The sequence below is a fragment of the Eubalaena glacialis genome, chromosome 3 (assembly GCF_028564815.1).
Source record: "Eubalaena glacialis isolate mEubGla1 chromosome 3, mEubGla1.1.hap2.+ XY, whole genome shotgun sequence".
NCBI classification, from domain to species: Eukaryota; Metazoa; Chordata; class Mammalia; order Artiodactyla; family Balaenidae; genus Eubalaena; species Eubalaena glacialis.
In genome coordinates, this window is record NC_083718.1 from 190,172,829 (window position 1) to 190,186,993 (window position 14,165).

Below are 14,165 nucleotides of genomic sequence, written 5' to 3' on the forward strand. Positions count from 1 at the left end.
TCCTGGTGGAAGGAAGGATTGAAGTAGAAACTAAATTCCGTATTGGAGAGACAGACAGACAGACAGCTCCGTGTCGCATACCCTGCGTTGTGGCCTGAGGGTGGTCTCTGTCACGGACTTGTCCGCGGTCACCACCGTCTGAGGGTTTGTCTTCAGCGGATCGAAGCAGCGCGCGGCACAGTGAGGGACGCGGGTGCCAGCCCCGGGGAACAAAACGGAGGGAGCCCTGGACCCTGTCTGGGCACCGGCTCTCCACCAGCAGGACAGGCGTGTGGACGGATGATGACAAGTCACCAAGGAGCAAGGGGAGGTGAGGCCGGCTCGAAGCTACAGGAGGGGGCGTCTGGGCAGATCTGGAAGCTTCCAGAGACCAACCCGGGCATGTGAAGCCCAGCAAAGGCAACTTAAGTCTAAAGTGTGGTCCCCCCACCAGAAGCTCACAGCCGAGCGAAGGGGACAAACGTCACGAGAACGAAACAAGGACGGCCTTGGGAGGGTGACCACGGAGTCCCCAAAGCGCTCACTGACGGACTCATGTCGTGTCGTGAGGGTTTCCATCCATCCTCCTCGAGATGAGAGAAGGGCCAATGCAACACGTTCCCAATAAAGCCAAACTGATTTCATCTGAAGAACTGTCCTTCATCCGGAGATTATGTCCTTCCAACTTTTCTGTTATGAAATGCCGATGATATATGGTCGCTGGAATTTTTCAAGGTCTTACTTGGCAAAATTCAAAGTTGGCGACCCTGAAAGTCCCTTCCGTTAAAAAAATTCCCTGCTCTGAGAAAGCGCTGGGTGCCGAGAAAACAGCACGATGCAGATGGGGTCTCTGCGGGGGCTGAGCCATGGGGACTGAACAGAGGGGCTGGGGGCCTCCTTTAGACGGGGGCTCACAGACGGCCTTTTTGGGAAGCGACATTTAAAGTGAGACCAAAATGAGCTGCGGCGGCACGGGAGCGGCTGAAGACAGAGAGGCCAGGTGGAGGCGACAGCAAGAGCAAAGGTCCCGAGTGAGAATGAGCCGGGTGAGATCTTGGAACCGACCCAGGCGAAGGAGGGAGGGTGCAGCGGCCGCAGCTGGAACGGCAGGGAAGGGCCTGTCTGGGAACAAGGCAGGCAGGGGCATCTTCCCAGGGGAGACGGAGGTAATCAACTCTTCCCTGGGAGGGTTAAGATGGGGAAGGCAGACGGGAGTAAAGGTAAAGAGGAGGGGCTGTGTGAGAGCAGGAATAGCACAAAGGACCTGGGGTGAAGAACCTGTTTAATAAGATGCAGCCCTGCCCACCTGGTCTACCATCGACCTAAGACATACGCACCTGCTGAACAGGAAGGTACAGACACCTGGTTCCCCCTCTGATGCTTGCAAAGTGGGCACAGCCTTTTAGAAATCTTTTCAGACTCGCTGTCTTGTAAACCGAGTGGTTTGGGGAGCTCCCTGCCCGTTGAAGCAACGGATTTCAGTACTTCAGGCAGAGGAGAGGACACGTACCCACTGAAACAACAAAGGGAATTCTCAGCTCTGAACGGCTGGCATGATTTTTGTTAGTGTAAGCAGCGTGGCTGCAGATTGGAGAGCATTTTGTTCAGAGGGAGGATTTTCTGAATCCGGGGCCTGAGTTCTTCCTCGAGTGTGGAGAAGATGCCCCTCCACACCCTCACCCCTTGGCTGATGCCCAGGCAGGAGGAGAATGAAATGCAGAGGGAGGGAGAGCAGGGAACACCCCTTCCTGTCCGGAGAGACTGGGGAGGGGCCGAGAGGGAGGACGGAGGTGGGCACGAGATCCTTGTCATCTCTCCCGCACGCACCACCCCCCAGATGGGTACCAGGAGTCTGAGACCTGAGGGTCAATGATCTGCTTCCTGGGTAACAAGGAGGAGCCAAAGGCCCTAGGAACATGGTTCCCAAACTGTGCACCCAGGCACCCTGGAGAGCCTCCGAGAACTCATGAGACCACAGGATATTTTAAGTTATTGTGGGAAACAAGCAATACTAAATATCTGTCGGAGCCCTGTCAGACACCGCTGGAACAACAGTTTCACCGTGAGATGAGCCTACAAGCCTTTGGAGGACATCATGTCACTGTGAAGCTGAGTTTTCAGTGATTGCTGAGATAAGAAGGAAGGACCTGGAAAAAATCTGGATGGAACAGGAAGTGGGGTTGGCGGCACCCAATCTGACTCCGGGATTTGAAAAGCTGTCCAGCCCCCGATGGGCACACATATCCCATTAGTAAGTAATTGGGTAATTTAAGAATGAAATAAAAAATGATGAGTATGATATTTTCAAGCGGCTGTTGTTAGGACACAAATATTTATTAAGGCGTTTGGATCTAACTGCTTAATAAATGGAACTGTTAAGTATTCTTTGAGCCTAGGGACGCCATAAAAAAAAAAAAAAAAGTCACTGAGGCACTCGGGGTGCCAAGAACCAAGAAAGTTTGGGAACTTCTGCTCCGGAGCAGGTAGATGGATGAGAGGGAGAGCAATCGTGGATGACGGACCGCCCGGAGCTCACACTCAGGCTGCCGGGTACTGTTCTGAGCAACTGACTTGGAACAACTTGTTTCATCCGCTAATAACCCTCTTTGCCTTGAAGAGGAATCAGACCCTACACAGGAGGGCACAGAACTCTGCTGGGCATAGAGTAGGTGATCAGCGAGTGGTGACTGTTGATAATTCTTATTATCATTATTACCTTTATTATGGATGTGATACCCCTAGGAGGCGGGGGCACAGAGAGGAAATAAGGCCCCCGCAGCTGTTCAGGCAGTGAGGGGAGGAGGCCCCCAAGACCTGCCCCCTGGTGGACAGACACCCCCAGCGGGCGGCTTAGTGCCCCATGACCTGCGGGCCCCAGCGCCTCGGTGGGAGAAGGCAGGAAGGCTGAGGCCTCTGATGGTCAGGATGCAGAGGCCGCTTTGGAAGGGGCCTTGGAACGCTGAGAAGATAAAAGTGGACCAGCTCCACCTCCGGCGCTGCCTCCCCAGAGGCCAGATGGGCCAGTGGCTCCTGGGGCTCATCCGTCCAGCCTTTCTGCAAGCAGCACCCAAGGAGCCACCCGTGGAGCGCAGGGACCCCTCCCTCAGCCACCACCAGGTCACGAGCACACACCCCTCCCCAAACCCCAAGGGGCAGGGGGGAGCGGGGGAGGGGCGCTCGGAAAGACTGAACAGGGACCCAAAACATCCAGACAGAGAGGGGTTCCCTCAGGGGCTGCTATAAGCCATTTGACTACACTCCCAGCGTGGACCTAAAATCTAGGAGCCCAGCCCTCCCCTCTCGAAAGCAAGGTCAGGCCACGTGGAGAAAAGGAGAGAAGCTACGTTTTCTGTGCACACACGGGGCACAATGTGAGTGGACCAGTGACCCTGCAACACACGGGCCGAGGCATCAGAGATGGAGGACATGGGAGAAGGTGAGCCCTGGGCCGAGCCAGCAGGGCCCGACATGGAGAGGCCCACGGCCCCGTTGCCCCAAAGAATGGATGAGCGATTCCAAAATTCCCCAAGTCCCCAGGCTTCGGGCACCCGCCACCCCGGGGACCTGCAGCCCCCGAGGGCCCAGTGGGGCCAGGGTCAGACTGTGTGGTCCACTCGCCACACCCAGGAAAGCTAGACTAGGTCTTACGAAGAAAACGCCCAGAGAAATCCGACCACGAGGCAAACCCATCCTGCCAGAGTGCATCAAAATCACTGTTTGCAAGATTTCTATCTGCCCCAGTTGACTTGTTTCAAATCCGAAGTGCTAGATTCCCGGTATAGTAATAGAAAGGGTATTCATAGGCACTGTGGCTTCCAGTAAGATGCAAAAAACTTAGCTCACATTTTTTAAAGTTTATAAATAGCCTCGGAAAAGGAGCTGGAACACGCTTCTTAGTAAATACAGCTGACCCATTTTCCTCATTCTTCACCAGGAATAAAGCGACTGTTACCACGGAAAGTACAGAAGAGCCTAAATATATATTTCCTCCTCACAGGCACCAGATCAGAAAAGCAGCGTCGACACCCAGGAGGCAAAGGAGGGAGAGGCCAGGCCCCCGGTTACCACCCCGCACTCCCGAGGGCCAGGGTGGCAGCGGGTGCCGCTGGGAGCCCACGCCCCAGGCCTGACTCTCAGCTCCAGCAGCCCTGCTCAAGGTCGTGGGGCTCGGCCAGGCCTGGTTGGCCTGTGCTCCCAGGGCCGTTTCTGATCCTGGCCAGCCTCCATCTCCTTTCCATGCGGGAACGTACCCCAGTCGCCCCTTCATCTGCGAAGCTGCAGACCAGCTTGCGTGATGGCCTCGGAGGGGGTCCTTGTTTCTGATGACTTCCATACCTTGGGGAACTGTTTTTCCCCCTCCTTTTGGCAAGAGCTGTAGTATGTAACAATTACCCACCAACCCAGCAGGTCTCAGTGATTCAGAGGGAAAGAACAAGGCCTCTGGGCAGTCCGTGGGGAAGGTTAAGTGTGTCTGTCCATCCACTGCTCTGCCCCGGGTGCTGGCCCCTCCACAGGCCCACGGGTAGGCGTCTGGCCAGCTTCCCCGGGACCTCATTCACGGCCCCCACGCTTCGCCTGGTGCTGGTGGAAGAGAGGTCTCAGAGGGGCCGCGGGCTGGGCAGAAACTCAAAGCCTTCCCCGCTGTTTTCCCAGGAGTCGCAGGGGACGCGGGGGGCGGGTACATGGTGGGGCAGCTATGCAGGACCTCCTGGGGACGGCGCCTGTCACCCTGAGCAAACAAGAAGGCTCCCCCCTGAGGCTTCAGAGGACTGAGGTCTCTGGGGTGCCTGCCACCCAAGCAGGGAGACACATGAACAGACACAGCTCGTGGGGCGGAGGCCAGGGACACCCCGGAAGGCTTTCATGGGAGCCGGGGTCCCCGTGGAGGCAGGACACTGGGCCAGACCCGGGCAGGGTGGGGGGATCACCTGGTGTCCAGTAACTAGGAAACGGTGACGGACATGGACTTCCTGCCCCAGCTGACCCTTAACCCCCTGTCTGGCCAGCTCATCCCCACGGAGAGCAACCACGCGGGACCCTCCCCAGGCTGGTGGAAACCTATCTCCCTGCCCCACCTGCCCGCGCTTCACCCGGTGCGGCTGGAACAGGCTGGGGGCTGGGCTGTGGGCGTCCCCACAGGGCCTGGCCACGTGGCTCTGGGGTGGCCTGCTATTCCTCCTCACCTCCCTGCGAGCCCTTACAGACCTCCCAGACGGGGAGCTGCAGAGCTGAAAGCCAGCAGCCCGCTAGCCCCCCCTGAGTAGAGGGATTTAATAAGGGTCTGCTGTCATCCCTGCCCACGCTCTGGTCCCGACGGGGTGACAAGAGGAGGCCCCCAATCTGATCACGGACACTCGGGGGCTCAGGCTCGCATCCCCCTCACCTCCGCACACCACTGGGCCTGCACACAGCAGGTGCTCAAGCAGGGCTGCAGGCCGCCTTCTTATAAGAGTGAGCGCTTGGAATTCTGCGAGTTTACGCTGTATTCCCGAAGTCTCTGTTCTTTATCAGTTATTTCTCTAGATTAACTTTAATTCATCATCTCGTTTATGATCATCAAAGAGCTTAACTGATACTTATTTGATGGAATCTACCTTATCTATGAAATTTATTACATCAGAGAAGTGCAAGCAGTGACCACCAAGCGGAAACTGCCACCCATCACCAGAGAGCCACCTGCTTTATCCTCCACCAGCCTTGTTCCTGGAACAGGTAAGGGGATGGGGGATCTGAGGTCCCAGCACCCCAGATTAAAACCTGGCTCTCAGAGGAACTTGGGAGCCATGGGGTGGCTTTAGAGCATGTCAGCCAACCCTTTGGCATTTCTCCCAACAAGAAGGGCATGTAATTCCCCCCTCCTTGAATACAAGCTCACAGAAGTGATGCTATGTGACTTCATGAAGGCAACACAGCTTCCCCTGGGTTCCCTGTCAGGACTCGCACCTCTAGGGCCCACGTGAGAAGTCTGGCTGTCCTGCAGCTGCCGTGGAGACCACATAGAAGGAGGGAGGCCCAAGGAGCCCCCCGTTGCTCTGCCCCCAGGGGTTTGCATCTTTCCAGACATGGAGTGAGGGGCCCTCCGGACGACTCAGCAGCACTGGGACCCCAAGTGAGAGCCCCTGACCCGGCCCAGCCAGGCCCCAGAACCAGGAGACGTGGTAGTAATAAATGATTCTGCGAAGTCTGAGGTGACTTGTTATGAAGCCAGAATTAGCTGGGACGATACACAAGCCTTGCTGGCTGTGGGGCTCTGGCCAGACACCTTCCCCCCTTTTTCTCACCTGAAATGAGGGGACCGGGGACCAGGAACAGATTTTTGCCAGACTTTTCTCTCGATTTTAAAAAAACGAGAGCCAAAAAGAAAAAACAAAACGAAACAGGTATAATGGAACAAATTCTTCATAAAGCTAAATTTATTCCGTTTGAGAAATACTCTTTATCTTGAAATTATGTCCCTCTTATATTGCTGGTATTAGAATATTCTTCCACTTATGAAATGATGATATAGTAGCTGGCCACTGGCTTTTAATGGCCTCACTTGGTCAAATTAAAGTTTTTAAAATTTGACCAGTCTGTGACATCCAAAGTCGGGGATCCACCTGGCCTCAGATCACTTCCATATCTGATAGGCCGTGATTTACGGAATTCCCTACAGAAAAGGGGAGCTACCTCTTCTCCCGCCAAATATACTCCACAAAGCCCTACCCCGGCTTATCAGCTCAGACACCTGGCTCCGGTTTAACACAGCTCGTTGGTCACACGGAGTCCATCCTTAACAGGCCTGCAAGCCCTTCCACCCGAGGCAGCCCCCTGCCTCAGTCCCCTGGCGTGCCCACCCCGCTTCTGGCAGTGCCCACTCCTCCCACCGGGCCCTGCAGGGCTCCAGGAACCCTGAGTGGACGGAGAGCCTGAGGCTCAAGCAGAAAGAATTCCTTCAAATCCCAGCAGAAAGGGCCTCGCTTCCTAAGCCCAGCGCCTTCTCCAGCAGCATCTGGCCCATCCGAGGCAGGGCGGCTCGCCCCAGAGAGAAACACACAGACCGCCAGAAAAGGGTGTCAGCAGATCTGCACTTTCCAAAAACAGCGTGTTTTCAGGTCATGGAACAGAGAGACGCCAGCCAAAAAAACGCTGTGGGCCTGATTTCTGAAACGGTGAAGCCGCCTGGAAGCGTCTGGCCCTCTGGCCTTGCAACCCGGCCAGGTTCACATCCTTTTCTCCCCTACATCAAAGGGTCTGTGGCCATGGAGAGGGAAGGTGCAAATCCCTCTAGCCATGGGACGACAACCAGTGTGTCACGGCGGGATGACTGGGCTGGACCGTTTTCTAATCCTCACGGCATCGGCCACCCTAAAGCACCCGGGAGCCGGCAGCATCCCTCCCTTTGCCCAAATCCAGGTGTGCGGTGGCCCCAGGCTGAGGCCCCTGGGGGGAGTCCAGGCTTCCTTGGAAGAGGGTGTGAGCAGGACAGGCTAGTGTTGATGGCTTCCTGATGCCAGATAAATACCATTTTGAAGCCACCACAGTATTTCTCGAGCACAAACAGTACAGTAAAGCCGAGACATTTATATGCAATTGGGAGACATTTATCCTGTGACAACATTCTATTCCAATGACTTTTCTATTGCCACCAATGATTAATGATGTAAATTCTGTCACTTGGGATGATGGATGCAGGGCAGCTAAGGGGCCTCGCATAGATTACCCAAACCCCGGCTTCCCACTGGCTTCCAGGACAAAAGTGGCCTGTGCTTCAGTCAAGCGTAAATGTAAAGTTCTTTTAGATTAAAAAAGCAGTCTTCTCGTCCAGAAGCGGCCGGTTCAGGACTGCGGGAAAGGCTCCTCTTCCTCAAACATGTTTTCTCTCTTCGGCGTCAGGGCTGCTCCATGAGCTCCAGTCAAGAAGAACTGCATAATTCTTTGCAAAGAGGAGCTGGGAAGGCGTTCGCCACAGCAGGAAAGTTAGAGACAGGCGAGCAGGGCCCAGGGGCTCAGGGGGTCTGGGCCCCCAGGTGCTGGGTCTGACGCAGCCCCACCAACCTAGGTACCAGGCAGGCCGAGCTCCTCCCTCCTTCTCTGCTGCGGTCCTGCTGGTCCAACTGGTCCAGTGACCCGCGTCTTCTCCCAGGGCCCCAGGGTCTCTGAGGTCCTGCCATTGTCCTGCACCAACGAGGGCGTGCAAACGTCCCCCTTGAGAAGGCCTCGCTGCTACTGCTTGGCGATTCTGCCTCTGTCTCCCCTTAAATGCTGTGTCTCTGGGGGGCTCCCTGAGGCTCTCCTTCCCTCTCACTCCACTGCGCCCCTTGGGGGTTTCTATCTACTCCCCGGGCTGTAGCTGCTGCTGACTCCCGAAGCTGTATTTCCCAGGCCCTCCTTGATTCTGAGCTTTACACTCACAGATCCTACTGCCTGCGGATGTCTCCTAGGGGCCTCCAACCGCAGGCTTCCGTACACCCCGGGGTCCCACGTGGCAGTGAACGCAACCTCCTCCAGCCCAGCGGGCCAAGACAGAAGCCCTGGAGCCGTGCTGGCTCCCCTCTGGCCCTCACCCTCCAGGTCGGACTGATGACCAAGTCCTACAGATTCCTCTCCTTAACAATGTCTCGAATCTGTCACTTCTCTCCCACTCTGGCCCAGTTGTCACTGAGATTAATGACAGCAAGTTCAGGGTCTCTGAACAGTTTTCCTCACATACGGTCTTGCCACCCTGGCCTTTCCTCCGAGCAACAGAAATCGCATCAGCCGCCCGACCTGGGCCCCCCGGTGTCTCCCCAGGCTCGTCACACACGCTGGCCACTGCCGTCTGGGCTCCGCGCCGCCTGGGGCGGAGACAGCTCCAGCACCCCGACCTCCGCCTCGCTCCACGCTGCACTCTCTCTGGACTTCGGGCGGTTTCTCGGACACGCCGCGCTCTCTCTGGATGCCACATCTTCACGGGGCAACTCCCCCTGCCTGGAACAATTCCCTCTCCCCCGCCCCCTTCCCCTGCGACCTCCTGCTCAGCCCCCAGGTCTCAGCTCAGCCATCACTCACTCAGAGAAACCATCCCTGACCCACCCACCAGACCACACGGGCTTTGCTGTGGGCTGCGGGAGTGGCCTGTGATCCTGTCCTCCTACCCCCTGACACACCGCCCCCTCCCCACGGGGTGAGCTCGGGGTCCTCGTCGGCCCTGGCCATCAGCACTCGGCCCTAGCACTTCACACGGCGTCAGCGCAGAGTGAGAGCATCCGTTACAGGGTTGCTCAGCGGGGACACCGGGTAGGCAACGTCTCTGCACGTTGGGCATCTTCCCTCGCACCCCCCCTTGAACGCAAAGTCCTTGAGGCCCAGAGCTCTGACAAGTTCATTTCTGGACCCCTGGGGAGCCCGTCACAGGTCTTGCACAGAGTAGGTGTTCAGAACATGTTTATGGAGAAACCAGCAGAGAAGAAAGAAAAAGGCCTCATATAAAAGCCCAGGGAACCTAGAAAATCAGTGGCCTCATTCATAAGGCAAAGGCTTAAAAGTTTAAAGAAGGAGAGAGAATGGATGTGCAGTGTGCAGCGAACATGCGGGCCTGTAAATCAAGCTGTTGTAAATGCCACGGGGACGGCGGCTTGGTTTCCCTGCAGAAACGCGGAAAGCAGCTGTAATTCAGAGGTAAGGCGGGCCTTACAGGAACTCGTGGGTCTGGATTCCTGGCACTCCTAACTCAATTTGGCCATCTCTCTCAGCGTCCTTTCTTGGAAAACAGACGCGCTTTCTACTTTGTGATGCCTGGGAAAGGCCTGGCTCTCTGCTAACAGGTGGGGGAGCCCCAGCCAGGGAGACACCCGGAGATTTCTGCTGTCCTGGGGATTCCCATCCGGTGGCAGGAGAAAGCACAGAGGAAGAACGCAGAGACACCGTGTACCCCGGCCCCCTTCTCGACCCCTTCCCAGGCAGCGTGGTCACCTCCGAGGCAGCTGGGCCTGGGAACAGGAGGGCGTTCACAGGACATGCCCTGGAGACTTGGGGGCTCCACTGCTCACACCCAGCGTGAGGGACCCACCAGAGAGCAACCGGCCGGGGTGGGGAGGGGGGCATCGGTCCCACGCTGGACGGAGTCTGGGAGTGGCATGATGCTGGAACCAGACTCTTGGTTGTAAAGCGGAGGGCCACCCCGCCTCCAGACCCCGACCTCAGAGAAAGGCTTGGTCAGCAGCAGGGCTGCCTGCTCGCTTTGTCAGCGACCGTGAACATCGCTGACTCTATTCTCCTCCCCAAACCAGCGTCTCCCACCATGCCAGTGGCCACAGCTGCTGGAGGGGGGAGGCCAGAGGCCCACGGCTGCCCCTGGCTCATTCACCACGTGGGCCCTCATGCCCTCCATGGCACACCACCTCCTCTTGCCCCCAGGCTCTGCCCACGGACCTTCCTCCAGCAAAGAAAGACCACCTCCTCCAGCCCTCCCTCTCCATCCAGGCTGCGCTGAGCTCCCCCATCTTGAAAAGCAAGGTTCACTCAGCTCTGTTCTCCCCATCCCCCCTCCTCTGGCCACTCCTCACCTTCTTGTGAAACTTCTCAAACTGTAGTCGCACCGACACCTCCAAATCAGGAGGCTGGGCAGGAAAAGAACTCAGGAGCAAGTCCCCAAGAGGACCGGACAAAGAAATTAGGAGATGCAGAAATTCTGAGACCTTCGAAAACTGCTACATTTCTTAGTTGAGTGAATGCACAGACCCCACTACAAAAATTATCTTCCAAGTTTGGTTTTTAGGTTCCTGGAGTAAAAGGAGTGAAAAAATCTAATTTTTGAAACCCTCATAAATATGTGCATTTTTTTGGATAAAACTACCTAAATGAATCCACTTTTGCCTGACAAAGTAGAGGAATCCAAAGCTCCTGGATTTTACAAGCTTCCATTAAGGCAGCTTTTCTTTTTTCAAAAAATAGTTAATTGAAAAATAAATCAGAAGGCTTAATTAAGCCCAAGGCCAATAGGAGACAGCCAGGACGAGGCTCCCTGACAAGTCCAGCAAGCCCAAGCAGGGCTGTGTCTCCTGCTTTTCTTATTTCTGAAGCAGCTCCAGCCAAAGGCGTGCCTTTGAATCGTACAGAATTAGAATTCTGCTGTGTTTTTTTTCCCAGGCAGTACAGTATGTCTTCATTGGTGCTACAGCAGGCTCGTAAATTAAGATGAAAAGCTGGTGAGCATGTGGGCGCCGGCGCGGCAGGGAGCTGCGCAGGGTCGCCATGGCAGAGCTGCAGCAGCCCCGGGTGCAGGAGGCGGTGGACTCTGTGGCGAAGAGTGTGGAGAGAGAACATCCGGAAAATGCAGGGCCTCACGTTCCGGTGCAGCACCGGCTGCTGTGAGGACAGCCAGGCGTCCATGCAGCAAGTAAACCAGTGCACTGAGCACTGCCATGCACCTCTGGCTCAAGCCCAGGCCCTGGGGACCTGCGAGTTGGAGAAGTTCCAGGACCGCCTGGCCCGGTGCACTATACACTGCAACGACAAAGCCAGAGATTCAACGGATGCGGGGAGTAAAGAGCTTCAGGTGAAGCGGCAGCTGGAGAGTTGCGTGACCAAGTGTGTGGATGACCACATGAACCTCACCCCAACGAAGACCAAGAAGAGGAAGGAGTCTCTCTCGTCCACTGGGAAATAGCTGCCTGCTATTGGCCATCGGGGCTGAAGGCAGGAATCTATTTAAAAAGAGGAACGGGGATTTGGGTTTTCTAAGGAAAGTTTATGAATGAGGAAATTAAGGATGGCAGCAAGTTTAAGGCCTATGTCACTTGCCTCTGGACACTGGTTCTTTGTGTGTGAATCCTAGAAAGTGAAAAAAACTGGTGCTAAAATTTGGGTCAGAGATAGCACAGGAGAGTTTCTGTGAGCCTGAATTTCATGTGGCCAGGGCTTATCCCGGCAACAGGGAGTCTCCCTTGTACCAAACCAGAGCCCTCCAAGGTACCAGATTCTCTTAGTACACAGATACCAACAGGCTGGCAGGTTCATCTGACCTGCTTATGATCTGGTGGAGTGTGAGGAGAGGTGTTTCTGTTTGTTGCCAACCTCCTGTTTACCAGAAGGACCGCCACAACATGTTCCATAAACCGGAAATAAAACAAAATCCATGAGGTCACTAATTTAGAAGGGGAAAGGGGGCTTCTGGGGATTTGTTTTGCTTGGTTTTGTTTTATATACAAGGGCATGAAGTTACTTTAAGATGTAGAGTTGGGAGAGGTAGTTTGGATAAAAACTTTGAAAGGGTCCTTGCGGATATTCATTTCTGGCTGTCAAAATGTGCATGTGCATTTCTTAAAATTCTCACACATGACACCTTTCAGCCTGGAGACCCTGAAAAAATATAAGAAGCGCTATCACACTGGTAGGGGAAGAAAAACCTCCCCTCTAACTGGCAGCCATGATGAGCCCTGAGGCTGTCTGCAGCAGAGTCAGCGGAGTGACAAGACAATCTTGCAGTGACACTCACCCTTGAAGGGAAAGGGGATTTTGACTGTGCTGTATGCTAGTATTCAGGAATGAACAGCAAAAGAGGAATTGTTAGCTGCTTAATTAAGAGAGTTATGAAGTACTGGCTTTGGAAAAATCTGGTTTCCATAAAACAAAACAGAATGAAAGCCTAAACCCAGTATTGCTTACTTTGCCCCCTGTAATAACAGAGCTCTGTTGAAACAATCCCTTGGCAACACGAAGGTCAAAGGAGAAAAAGTCAGCAACTCAGGGGCGAGCTGTGACTCCTTTAGAGCAAAAAACGGGACAGCCCCCCGTTACCAAATACCACTTGTGCGACATGCGTTGTTCTTGCCCCAGTTCAGGCACCTTATCGTTTTATTGAAGACCTTGTTGCGTTTTTACCAACTTATTACTTGATAATATAGCCTGTCTGTTTGCTGTTTCAAGACTGTGATACATTTTCCTAGTGGTTTGGTTTTAAAAATAAATAAGACTTCATTTTTCTTCAAAAAAAAAAAGCTGGTGAGATGGAGACAAGAATGTGTTCCTGAGGAGGGGAGAGAAAGCAGCAGAACACTGGCCCCAGAGTTGGTGGCTCCTGGCACCTCCCTGGCTAACAGGGGCTCCCCGTTTCCTCAGACCTGCTGAACTAAAAGCCCCGACTTCCGCAAGCCAGGCCGAAGCAGGCTGCATCTCAAAGAGGGAAAGGTCTGTGACCCAACCATGCACCTGTGCCACCCTCCCTATGGGTCTGCCTGGGACCAGGCGCTGAGAAGAGACAGACAGCACCCCATGCGGCCTACAACTAGTACCACTGGCCAGAGGCAACAATAAATGGCCATGGATGGCCACTAGCTAGGCCATCCTAGCTAGTAGCTGTGTGTGTGAATTGCTCTGCCTTAATTCAAGTGCACATTCATTTACTTGAGAACTCAGTACCTGTTAAATATATCAGGTGCTGTCCTAACACCAGAGACACAAGAGTGAAAAAGCCCTGCCTTCTTGCAACCTACATTCAACTGGGGGAGGATGGCAGCAACCAGAATCCCTCAGAAATAATCAATTGTGATTATGCTCAGCACCCCCAAAGGCAGTTTAGACCATTTGACAGAGACCCTTGCCCTAGTGCAGGGTCTTTCCCCCTCTCAAGATGCTGACACGAACCCTGTGCTCCAGACAAAACGGACTATTTATTTGCCTCCAAATCCATCCTTGCCTGCTCCCATGCCTGCATTTGTGCTATTCCTTCCCCTAGGAAGGGCCCCCTCTTTACCTCTCAAACATCCTACTCTGCCTTCAGAACCGAAATCCATGCCACCTCCTCTGCGAGTCTCTCCTGGTCCCCTCCCCACATCTCTCTCCTCTGCCCGTTCCTCAGCTTGGTCTCCAGCATGGAGCGCAGAGCCCAGCACAGCACAGTTTGAGGGGCTCACACAGAAATGCTCATCCATAAAGCAACTTAAAAACACTCAGGAAGAGAAAGACCAGCATTCAGGGTAGGAAACAGTTAGTGGAAGCTTCCAGGAAGAAGCTGACCTGAGTCTCTGCTGGAAGAAGCTAAGTGGGGTGAGGGAGGAGCAAGGAACTCTAGGCAGGGGCCAGCACCTGGCCAAAAATTCCCGGGGATCAAGCAGGGTGCCGGCCACCAGGAGCAGAATGCCTCCCTTGCCATGATGGCACTGTGCTGGGGAGGGCACCCCAACACGGATGGGGGTGTGGGGAACCCCAAAGGCAAGTGGCTCTGG

At 54.8% G+C, this 14,165-nt stretch overlaps 1 protein-coding gene and 1 pseudogene across 9 annotated transcripts in view; one reads left to right on the forward strand and one right to left on the reverse strand.

Moving 5' to 3' along the window:
• The window catches only part of CAMTA1 (calmodulin binding transcription activator 1), an 898,980-nt gene that overhangs the window by 761,188 nt on the left and 123,627 nt on the right, over positions 1-14,165 (reverse strand). The gene's annotated exons all lie outside the window — the stretch shown is intronic.
• Positions 11,194-11,608, forward strand: LOC133088982 (protein FAM136A-like; annotated as a pseudogene).